Consider the following 12,089-nt stretch of genomic DNA (forward strand, 5'->3'; position numbering starts at 1 on the left):
AACTTGCAGTACTATTAAACACAGAATGTTTGCCTTCTAAATGCTAATACAAATCTTCTGACACAAGACATAATTTCATCAGCAGTGATATGTCTTGCAAATTCAGGGATAAATAGATAAAACATGCACTGCACTACAGGCAGAATCTGATTTTATACAAGATAAGCTGTTTTGTGCAGAATTGAGATAGTCATTTGTCCTAGTTGTAAATGATTTTACTTCATTTAGAATACCTATCAGTAACTGATTATTGCATTCAATAAGGTTTTTTTTTTCACATAAGCACCTTTTTCACCATAAGAATTTCAAGCCATGTTGATTTATACTCTTTATAGTACATTTTTCTGTAATGTCAGAATGTTTGTTAAGTGTTTGATGTTATACCAGCATTATGGTAAGTGAAAAATTATCCAGAAGGTATGTACTATCTAAACTATCTAAAATAAACTATCATCCAATTTTTAATTATAAACCAATAAAATATACTTTTTTGGTTAGTATACTGCCACACAAACCAAGTTACGTGAATGTCCTGAAGCTGCATCATCATCATCTGCTCTTAGTTCCAGATTGTTTCAAAAACCTTACCTGGAACAAAGAAATAAAAATTAAATTCTTACTTTATAGCCAACAGAGCAAAGAGATGACTGAATTGCTACAGGCTATGTTGGATGATCAGTAGATCACTTCTGTTAAAATATATATATATATATGTACGTATGTGTACTTTATTTTTAGTTGCACTCACCTCATTTTACTTGATATCTCAGAAAACAAGATGTAATTGAATACATAGAAGTTAATTGTATTATATTTGGTGAGACATACAAAGCGTAGTCTAAGATGGTTTCCTTAGTATGTATATATCTTATGTGTTTACATGGGATGTGTAATACCATGTAGTACAGAGAAACTCTGATGTTCACTTCCTTGACCTTCTTCAGATAAAAGAGTATACAAGTGTGTGGGGGATTACAGTAAGAAACAATAAGGATGAGTCATCTGATGGGACTAACCTTTGGAAAGTGACCTCTTTCAATCTGAGCATTAACTAATCAGTTAAAAAACAAACATTTTGGTGGAAAAAAAAATGGCTATAGTTATGAAGTAATCTGAAAAATGAAATTCCGGAGACATGACTTAGTGGGTAATTCTGTAATTTTAATTGCACCCTTCGTATAGTTACTCTAAATAGAATATACACTAACAGTGACTGAATAGCTATCTGTACCTCATGTCAAATGAATTGTGCAAGAGTGAAGAGTACTGTCAAAATAGTGTTGTTTTCTTCCACCTTTTTCATAGACAGAGGATTTGGTCCTTAAAATTGCTAATGTAGCAGTTTTAGAATATCATTTTCATTGCTATTTCAAAATATAATATGAAGACAGTTCTATCTCTTCTGTCTCGCAGGTGGTGTTTATTAGATAATTAGATGGCATTGTTCCTGTAGGACATAGCAAATAATTTAGTAATAACATTAACTCATGCTTCCCACAGTGAACTATACAGACAGTACATGCAGTCTCTTAATCAGAGTAAATTCTCAGAGTAAAAGCAGTAATAGTCAGGCATGCTGAGAAGAGAGATTGAAAGATACCATTTGTATTATTCTACATATGAAATAAATCAAAAGTAGTGAACAGCCAAAAAAAAAAAAAAAAAAAAAAAAGGCAACTTAGTGTTGTGAATTGAGAAACGCTTACAAAGAATAGCACTGAACATATTTCCCTTTATACTCCAATCAAATCATGATGGTGAGTTCTGCACTTAGAAAAAAAGATACATTAAAGATGTCTTTTATCCTGGGGCTTTTCAAGATAGCATTATTGGAACTTTATTAGCAAATAGGCAGCTCTTAAATTTTAGAGTCAGTCTGAGTTGCACAGCAGTCATCTTTTACTTCTATTTCCCTATTAAGTTTCCTACTAAGTTATTAACATGAAGACATGTTTTGTTACTACATGGATTTTCAGCTTGGAAATAATCTATGATGCTTCTTGAATTCACTGCTTTTTTTTTAAACAGTTTGTCACTGTGATATGTCATGTCTCTAATGGAAACCGAAAACCTGTTATGCTCCAGCTAAAATGCTAGAGGCTAGCATACGTAGCTTTGCTGTTCCAAGGTCATTTTGGGATTCATTCTATAGCTCTCCAGATACCCACCAGTTTCTAACAAGCAGAAGTGAACATATTAAGAATATATGTTTAATTCAGGGAAAATAAACCATTGGTAATTCCCTAGCTTCCACAGAGGTTATTACTAGTCCTCTTTGTACTTCTTTGCACTGTGTAAAAACACAGGAAAATTACATTCAAACAGATCAGGAGGTTTAAACTGGCTGTAAAAACAGATTGGTGATGTCGTTTTCAGTAAATAGTAGGCCAGGAGAAAAATACCTTATGCCATGGCTGAGTTGCTGTGGTAGCTGTCCTTTACACTACTGAAGTAGGCATGAGTCTACTTCACGTGGACAAGAATAATGTGGGGTGTTAGGGGTTTTACTGGTATGATGGTATTGTATTCAGTACTGGGAATAATAAGAATTGATTTATTTTGTTATGCTCTTCAGAATCTGATATATGGAGACCACATGGCTGAGAGCTGTAGTTTTATGTGAATCACAGGCTTAATGAAGAACGCCATAGTAGGTTACTTGTCCCTTGTTCAGAGTTCACTTGTTCACCCAGACAATTCCTTAGACTTCTCACATAATTCTTCATAATTTTTACCAGTAAATGAATTTGTCTACTCTATATCCATTATGCACCAGCTGTCACCCAAATGCTCCTCCTGTCCTCAGATAACTCAGTATTTCCTGCCTAGATGCAGAGGAAGCACCTCCTGCTCAGAACATTCTGCTGTCTGCACAGCAGCACCTCAGGGATTCCTACCCAAACGCTCCTGCTGTCCCTGCTGAGGGAAGTCAGGGCTCCCTGCCCAAACCTTTCTGCTCTATCTGCTGACGTACCTCAGGGCTTCGCTCGAGCTCTTCCCTGCTGAGGTAAACCAAGGCTTCCCACCTAAACCTTTCTCCTGTCCTATCTGAGGTACCCTTAGGGCTTCCCACTCAAAATCCTCAGTTTTGTCTGCTCAGGCATGTACTGAATCTGCCTGAGTCTATATGCTGCCCTAACATGTGTACAGAAATATTATGTAGGCTCCTTGTTTATTGTAATTTTCTACAAGTTTTTCATCAAAATGAACATTTTGCTTCTGCTTTGATTTTTCACTTGCAGATACAAAGGTATTCACTAGATTATTTAAATATGAGAGATTTTTTCAGACTCCATGCTTGGCACAACTGCAATCGTAATAATTCTTCCTTGTTGTGACTTAAGTTAGGACTGCTGGGTCTCGTTGAGCCAGCCAGGAGGTTGCGCTGAAATTTTTTTTCAACTTCCAGTACTCTGACCCTACTTGTCATAGAATCATAGCATTGTTTGAGCTGGAAGGGACCATTAAAGGTCATCTAGTCCAACTCCCCTGCAATGAACAGGGACACCTACAGCTCCACCAGGTACTCAAAGCCCTGTCCAGCCTGACTTTCAGTGTCTCCAGGGATGGGGCATCCACCACCTCTCTGGGCAACTTGTTCCACCTTTATTGTAAAAAACCTTTTCCCTATATCCAGTCTAAATCTCTCTTTTTGTCTGAAACCATATTCCCTTCCCTATCACAACAGATGATTAAGTGTCTGTTGCCTACCATGTATCATCTCCACTCACCTGTCAGTGTATGCTTTCTGGCATACTCAGCCATTCTGAAGATCTGAAGCACAGAATCACAGAATTGTAGAGGTTGGAAGGAACTTTGGGGACCATACAGTCCAGCCCCTAAGAAGAATAGAAGCCTTTTAGCAGTGCCAATAATATTGAGATCAAGTCTTAAATCTTCTGTTCAGTAAGGTGACCATTCTAGTCCAGAAATATGCATCAACATTCCTGTGTAACTTGTGCTACATACATTAGGTAATGCTAACAAAGTGAGTGATATATTCCATGTGGATGTTTGTAGTCTCTAATGCCTTGCTGGATCCCACATGTAAAATAGAAAATAAGCTAGTTTTGCTCACTGGTATGAATTACGTAAAATGAGGAGCTTGTGAGACAAACTTAAGATATATATGGTCCTTCTTAAGTGACTTATTATCCTGGACTGTAAGTTCTAACAGAGATAATAATGATCTTAATTTGTTTAAAATGCTGTTTTACGTTGTGACTTTTCTAAGTGTGCTTTGTGCTGGAAAGTTTGTGTATCTCAAAATATCAATTAATGAAAATGAACTTAGAAATGAACAGCTGGAACTATAGCTGGGTGAAAGGGCTGATAGTGCATCTGTCTAGGCTGCATAACACGCACCAAGGGTTTGGTTTTACTCCTGTTTTCATTAATAAATCCTATTCGTCCCATGGAATTAACTCTGAGATTAACAGTGGTGTCAACTACTGTCGTGATGGCAGCTTCCAATACAACATGGTTCTCACGGCACAGCTACCCGGTTGGGAAGGGTGCCTACTTCCCAGTCGTGCACAAGTCACAATGCTTCTTAGCTGTTGAATTCGGCACCAACAGAGAGCTATTAGATAGGTTCACATGCTCACCTGCATCCTCCATATTTGGTTTGGGCTTTGCCAGTTTTCTCCAGTGAGAATAAATGTTTAGTTATCCCGAATGGAAAATGTTTTTATGTGTGGCTGAAAGTCATCCAACTGAGCTGTATTAAAGTGCTTCCCCCCTGCAGTGCTCCTGCAACAAGCTGGCCTGTGCCACATAGCAATGGTGGTGTGCTGTGAGCGAGGCAAACGGTGGTAGCACTCCATGAGACAACTACCGATGTCATGGAGCCGAAGTGACTGCAATCATGCGAACAACGCGATGTTTTTGGAGCTCTAAGATATATATGGGATCCCATTAGCAGAGTAATTGTGCAATTAGCGCTTCAGTTGTTTAGCAGAGTGCTCGCAATGGAGCGGCCGTGGGTGCGCGTGCTGCGCCCTGAGGGGCGGGAGGCGCGCGCCGTTCCGCGCCCTTCTAACGGTCGTCTACCACACGGCTGTGAGGGGCGTTCGGTGGGAATCCCGCCTTCAGCTGATGGAAAAGAGGTTTGTTTTGTGGTTTTGGTGCGTTTCTCGTGTGTTAATTCAGCTTCAAATGGTCCTGGTTATTTAAAATCGGTGCTCCTTTCTGGTTAAGGTGGTGCGGGAGGAGCAGGGAGAAATGATGGGGTATTTCCCAGCAGCACAGTGCACTGCCTGGCTTTTACAAAGGATGTAGAAAAATCAGTAGTATACCTGTGTATCTGAAGTTGTCTAAACTTTTTTTTTTTTCTACAATTTCTCTACAGATCGCCTCCAGAGGAGCAGCCCTGCCCAGTACTCAGCATGTGGTGAAGCTCTGGTGTGATATAGAGAATGGAGCAGCTGTCCGGCAGAAGGAAGCTGAGGAACTGCCTGTGTGTGGCCTTCAGGTGAGAAACGAGAGCTGTCTGGAATGCGTGGAGAACTGGAGTTAACCTGCAGTGCCCCTCAACGGTCTGCTGGCTGCCTGCGGTGACTTAACTGCTTAGTGTGGTACGTAAACAAGTTCTTAAGTAGTTTAGAGATACAGTTTTTGTTGTTTTGTGACAAGAAAGCATAATTCTGTAGTACTGGGAGTAAGTTATGAAGGAAGCAATTACAGAAACGTCTTGATTGTGTTGTATCTTGTGGAAGCGACTTGAGTTCTTGAGTCTGAGGGAAGGGGGTGTAAATAGGAGCTCCAGCACCACAAAGTGCTCAGCTGGAAAATAACTGCTGCAGGAGAGACAAAGGATGGTGAAGGTCAGACGGCTCTGCTCTGTGGCTTTCTGGATGTCATCACAGCATGTTGTGAATAAACTCGAGTGGCAGCAGCTGTTTGTTGTATATGTCAACTGTCAAATAAATTCTTGAGGAATAAATGCTTTTATTCTTAATGGGTCTGCTTTGAACATGTAAACACCTTTTAAAATTTAATGAATTAGGGAAAGAAAAAATTTAAAAAATCGAAGAATAATAATAAACAGGATGAATATGGAAACAGTTTTAAATATACTGGAAGGAACAATTGTTGAGTATAAATAAATTTCTGTGTTGGTAAATGTAATGCTATAACATTCTGCCCTCAGTCTGGGCTAATGGCAGGTGGCAGAATAGATGAAACCTTTAATTATGTCCTCAGGTGCCACTTCAAAAGCAGTTTTATTTCCTTATCTAGTCCTAAAAACCAAGATGTTAGCATTAAACACATTAAAGAAAGCTGTGCATAGATGGGGGTAAGCACTGTAATGGGACAGCAGGAGGGGAAGACTTATTAATTGCAAGACTGGTAATGAAACCATCCATGAATTTTTGACAAGTGTTACAAGGCTCAAGGTTCTCTTCTATGGCACCAGTAGATCCTGAGGTAGGCTGGAAGTCCTTTCTCTTCCAGGTTAGCCTGTGAATGTCACAGCTTTTAAACTTTGTCTTGTATTTTGTACTTACTTAGGGTGAAAAGGCAGACTGATGGAAGCACAGCTACAAGCTTCTGCCAAATGACATGATGGAATTTGATAATAACACTTTATAGATTTTCTAGAATCGCAGAGACCTTTCCTGGAGTACTATGTTTAGATGCAGAGTGCTCAGTACAGGAGAGGCAGGGACCTGTTGAAGCATGTCCGGAGGAGGGCTACAGAGACGATCCAACTGATAGCACCCCTCTCCCATCAGGACAGGCTGAGAGAGTTGGGGCTGTTCAGCTTGGAGAAAAGAAGGCTGTGAGGAGACCTGGTAGAAGCCTTTCAGTATCTAAAGGGGATGGACTATTTAGCAGAGTCTGTGGTGATACGACAAGGGGAAATGGTTTCAAACAAAAATAGGTGAGGTTGAGATTGGATGCAAGAAAAGAAGTTTTTTGTAATAAGTGTAGCAAAGCACTGAAAGAGGTTGCCCAAAGAGGTCCATCTGTGTTCCTAGAGACACTCAGGGTCAGGTTGGATGGGTCTCTTTGCAATCTGATCTAGCTGTAGATGTCCCTGTATAATTACTGCAGGGAAGTTGGTCTAAATAACGTTTAAAAATCCCTTCAAACTCAAATAATTCTGCAATTCTATGCTATTAATAACATCATAAGCTAATCTGAACTTTGAAAAAATGACATCATTATATGGCCATACTTTGTTTATAAATATGCAGTGGTTCAGTCACGCTTTGAGTGCTACTAGCCATTGTATGATACCCATTAATAGATCCAGCAGCTGATGGCTGTATATAGCATATATTTAGATAGGGTATTAGAATAACACAATAGGACTTATGTGTTTTATTGCTGATCACAGGCATGTAGGACTGACTCCTGATAGAGATAAGCAGAAGATAGATAAGACTTGAAGGGTATTTTCAAAAGAAGTAAGTAGAAAAAAACACTGGCATAGTTTCTGTGCTCAAGAGAAAAGGAGGGTAAAGACAACAATTACTGTACTTTCATCTTTATTCCATCTATGGAGTTTTAAGTAATTAGCATGAGTTTTTTTTTTTTTATATATATATATATGTATGTATTTTAGACCTTTAGACCCCATTTCTACTGTTCTACAATATAGTAATTGTTTCACTTATTGCCCTTCTTTTTCAACTGCTTCACATAACACTGCCATCTAGGCCACCTGCTTTGACCTTCCATCTGTGACTGACTGGAGTCTCTGCCAGGTCTACTACTACCAATCTGCCACTTGTACTTCAAATTAAATGAACAGTGACAGGCCAAGCTGAAACATATCCGTGGCTTTTTTCACCCCCCTCAGCCAGGTAGGAATTGGGAGGATCCACATATGTATTTTATTTCTGAACAACAACAAAAAATTCTTCATTGGTATGTATCTTAGTGCCAAACATACAAATATGCATAGTGGGAAAATAATAGCTGTCAAAAGCTTAGAAGAAATGGAATTGTATGACAAATAAGTTTTAAGGAAGAACTGTAGTCTGGAGAAGGAAAAATTAGCAAAGAACAGTCTTTGAACCAAATTATCTACTAAAGCATCATGCTTTAACATGATTAACATGACTGCGTTTAGGACCTTCCAGATAGGCACACCAGGTATTTTTGTGTCTGAAATTGCATGGGTGGCTTGAGGCTATGTTTCCTTCACATTTTAAGCCAATCTGACCCATTTTGTCCAGCACTTCCTTTTGCTGAATGCTCCCATGCCGTATGCACGTTTGGGGGGGGGGGGGCTATGTATTTATCCTCACTGCTTTGTATTGTCTGAGGGAGCTGAATAGGCAGTCAGCTAAAATTACAAAGTACTTCAGTTCTAATTCAAGATGAGAAATAAGAAAACCTTAGCTGGGGGTTCGGGAAGTGCAACAAGCAAAAACAGCAGCGCAGTGGAGGGACCATATATGTACCCTGTATAATTTTCTCCTGAGAAATTACAGGTATATATCTTCTGTAGTTATACCTAATTGATTACATAAGTGACTATTTGTGTAAGCATCTGGTAAATTTCCCTAAACTATAGTTAGAAAGCAGTCATTTGATGCTTTTCAGCTAGTAGCTCTGTCAACAAATTATAGGTGGAGTTTAGTGGATTTGTTATTCATCATTGACAACATTAGCAAACTGAAGGGTCAGATAGGCATTTAATATATTGTCAGCTTTGCACTCAGTGAAGTGTTAACTTTGGCTTTTGCACTGCTGTAGGAGGACATGTTTACGCTTATTTAAACTGCAATTTTAAAGTAAGATTTTAAAGTAAAGTAAGATTTTTTTTTCAATGCCTTTCAAATTTTCTTACAGTGGTTGCTGAGGATTTGCAAGGATCAAAATTCTACATTTAACTTCAGTTAAATATATAGCCCAAGTGCACTGTGAAATAAGATAACCAAGGGAGAAGTTGCTGTTCTGTTGGAGCTAATAGTAACAGCTCATTCTCACTTAAAAAGGGAGAGTCCGTTCTACCCTTCTCCTTTCTTCCCTCATGCAGTCACCTGGATAAGTGTTTGCCTCCCTTTTCCCTGAACAAACTTGTGAATCCCTTTGCTGAGCATTGGTGAATGGAGCATGAAGGCCAAAGGGGCGACTGAGTTGATGCAAAAGAAGGGTGTGCTGGCTAGGAAGAGATGAAGAAAGGGAGGAGGCAGGGAGAGAGCAGGTCCATCTTTTGGAAATATAGTGGACTGTAAGATATATTTTAGCTTAATTTTTAGCTAAATTGTGATATCCTCTGGAAAAAAAAAAAAAAGCATTAAGGCATCAGAAAGAAGAAAGGAAAGGTTGTTTCACAAAGGAAGATAAACCATGATCCAAGTGCAATAATGAGGCAGGCATTCATTTGAGGACAGTGCCTCAACCAAAAAGTGTACAGTCCTACAATATGAGCAAGGCAAGCATGGCAGGTCTGGGAATAGCAACCACACAGTCAGGTGGCAGTCCAGATCATTAGGCAGGTCTGAGATCAGGCTAAGAAATTGAATGAGCTAGATAGGTTTGCTTAGTTCTAGAGAGGGTAACCAGGATTAGACACAGCTCAGGGATCACTAGGCCAGTTCCATAATGAGGTGGTGGGGTTTAGGTCAAAAAAAGTCAGTTTATGGACCAGGGTCTGGAGCTGTGACTGGAAACAGGCATAGTCACAGCACTGCTGCAGTGTTGGTTTCCTAGTAGCAGTATGTGATTGGTTCTGAGAAATGCTGAAGCCCTGTGTCAACACAACTGTGATCTTGACTTTGTTTTTTGACAATATAAAGTAGGCCAGACTTAAAAATCTAGATTCTGACCTATGCATAGCATACAGTAGGAATGATAATTTACCTCAATACTTTCCGGTGCAAAACAGCTTTAAGGTACATTGAAATAGAAGGTAGTAAATGAAATGTTGTGTCTGAGCTGTCTTGCTGTGAGAATTTGACAAATGAGAGCACTAGTTCTTCTATAACTGGAAAAAAACAGTGGGAGATTAGGTAAATTTCCACTTCAGTGCTCGTGGCTCAGATCTGGTTGTAGTTACTTTCTTGTTTCTCCTCAGCTGCTGACATGAATGGCTATATATGGTCCAGGTGTTTTCCCACCCCAAAATATATAGAGAAGTGCAAAAAAGGGGCACCCTGTTGAAGATAAGTAGGACACAAAGAACGGGCAAAACAAGAATTTAGCCGTTGTTTATATCAAGTGTGACATTTGAAGTGGGAGTCAGAAAAAGGATAAATTATTTTTTTTGTTGTTGTTATTTATTTGTTTTGAGATACTGTACTAAAGCAGGGCTAGATTTTGCATTTGGCCTCCTAGGGCAATTGGAACATGTAGCTGTCAGCTCAGAGCTGGTTTGTATGTTAAAGTGATAAAAGGCTTTATTGAACCACATTTCCAACCTATATAAATTAACATAGATTTTCATTAATTTCCATTCATAACAGAAGAGCCAAACTGATTTATATCGGTCACGTTTTTATATGGCTGGCTTTTACAGATGGCCAAACTTGCCTTTCTATTTACACTGGTTTTTAGAATATACTATTTAAATAAAATAGCAAAGGAGAAATGGTGGCATATTAAGAAATACTATGCCCATAATTCAAGTTGATGCAAGTAAAGCTGTGCAAACCGAAGTAAATATTTCCTAACACTTGAGGAGAGTTCACCACACAATTTTAAACTTGCTACATTCTATTTACTATCAAAAATATAGATATGGAGATCTACACCCTGTGATAAGACTGTACCAAATTCACAAATATAATTTTACACCATTCCTTACTTTTAGAAAAATTGTACTGCTGTTAATAACTTTATTAATTTTCTTCCTTTAACTATTTTCTTTAGTTTCATAACTTCCAAAGGCTGAATACAGCTTGGAAATTAGGTGTAAAGTGTTAGTATTACAGGAAATAGCTCAAACTGACATTTACCATAATGTATACTCATAATTGTGAACATTTCAGAATGTTTTCTGTAAATAATCACTAGTGTGGAATTATTATATGTTGATTCTGAATCCAGAAAGTAAGGGCTCATCTGCTGTTGCTTATTATGTTACCACATGTTAATAATGCCTGGCAAAAATTTTGTTCTCTGCATTATGTTTATGGAGAAGTAAGTTAGCAGTGTCTTATTGCAGTGAATTGGGCTGATGGACCTGAGAGCTATTATTAGTAGCTACACTGTCATAGCTACTCAGAGGTAAAATTTCTGTTGGTCGGGATGAAATGTACAACCTGAAAGGAATGTTCTTGGAGAAACATACGTGTGTTCAGTTTGCTTTGTACTTGTAGTGAACTGTTCGGTAGATGAGGAATAGGTTGTGAGATCGTACCCAGAGAGTGGTGGGCACTGCCTCAATGTCTGGATAGAGATTGACGGCAAGTGATGTCCCTTGGGGTCAGCGCTGGGACATATCTTCGTCAATAGCATTAACAGTGGGATTGAGTGCAATCTAAGCACGTTGCAGATGACACCAAGCTGTGTAATGCAGTCAGCACACCTGAGAATTCCATTCAGAGAGGCCTAGAGAGGCTCGAGCAGTGAACAAACTTTAATTTGATTGCTGATTCAGCTGTACGTTACTGAAGCAGATCTGCTTAACCGTAGCTTTGTTACAAAATTACTTTGTCATTTTTTAAAGTAACAATTGTATTTCAGCACCACCTATAGGTATTTGAAGGAAACGTATTCAAATCTGTAATGAGGATCAGCAAATAGATCTCACAGTTAAGGTAAATAAGACTTAATTGTAACTAGCCTATTGCTACTGCTTCAAATGCATACCTTCTGCTTTCATTCTTAAGTGATACAAATTCTTATCATGCACTGTTTTATGTAAGAAATATTTTGTATGAAATTGAATGAACATAGAGAATGGCAGAAACCTTTTGTGAGAGTCAGTTTTCAAAAACATATTAATTTTAGTCAAATACTTCCTGTCTCTACGTAACTGAAAGGCTGGGAAATGAAGATGATGTATTCCACAGTGGAAACTTCCTCTTTTTCTATAAGCAGATATTCTGTTGTTTTGGAAGTGTGTTTTTAAACAGTAAAAACAAAAGATCTGTTTGCCTTTAAACTTGTCTACAGGTAGCTGAGAG

At 38.6% G+C, this 12,089-nt stretch overlaps 1 protein-coding gene across 50 annotated transcripts in view; it reads left to right on the top strand.

The window, feature by feature from the left end:
• TFPI (tissue factor pathway inhibitor) overlaps window positions 1–12,089 on the top strand; it is a 187,039-nt gene that overhangs the window by 126,265 nt on the left and 48,685 nt on the right. For 23 of the 50 annotated variants that reach the window (XM_046944004.1, XM_046943972.1, XM_046943996.1 and 20 more), the window contains one exon: window positions 5,351–5,576. The gene's annotated coding sequence lies outside the window, so the exon portion shown is untranslated. Of the gene's footprint in view, window positions 1–5,039; window positions 5,109–5,350; window positions 5,577–7,667; window positions 7,815–12,089 lie in introns of those variants that run through there. The other 27 variants (XM_046944005.1, XM_046944012.1, XM_046943976.1 and 24 more) reach the window with 5 other exon arrangements.

The sequence above is a fragment of the Gallus gallus genome, chromosome 7 (genome assembly GCF_016699485.2).
Source record: "Gallus gallus isolate bGalGal1 chromosome 7, bGalGal1.mat.broiler.GRCg7b, whole genome shotgun sequence".
NCBI classification, from domain to species: domain Eukaryota; kingdom Metazoa; phylum Chordata; class Aves; order Galliformes; family Phasianidae; genus Gallus; species Gallus gallus.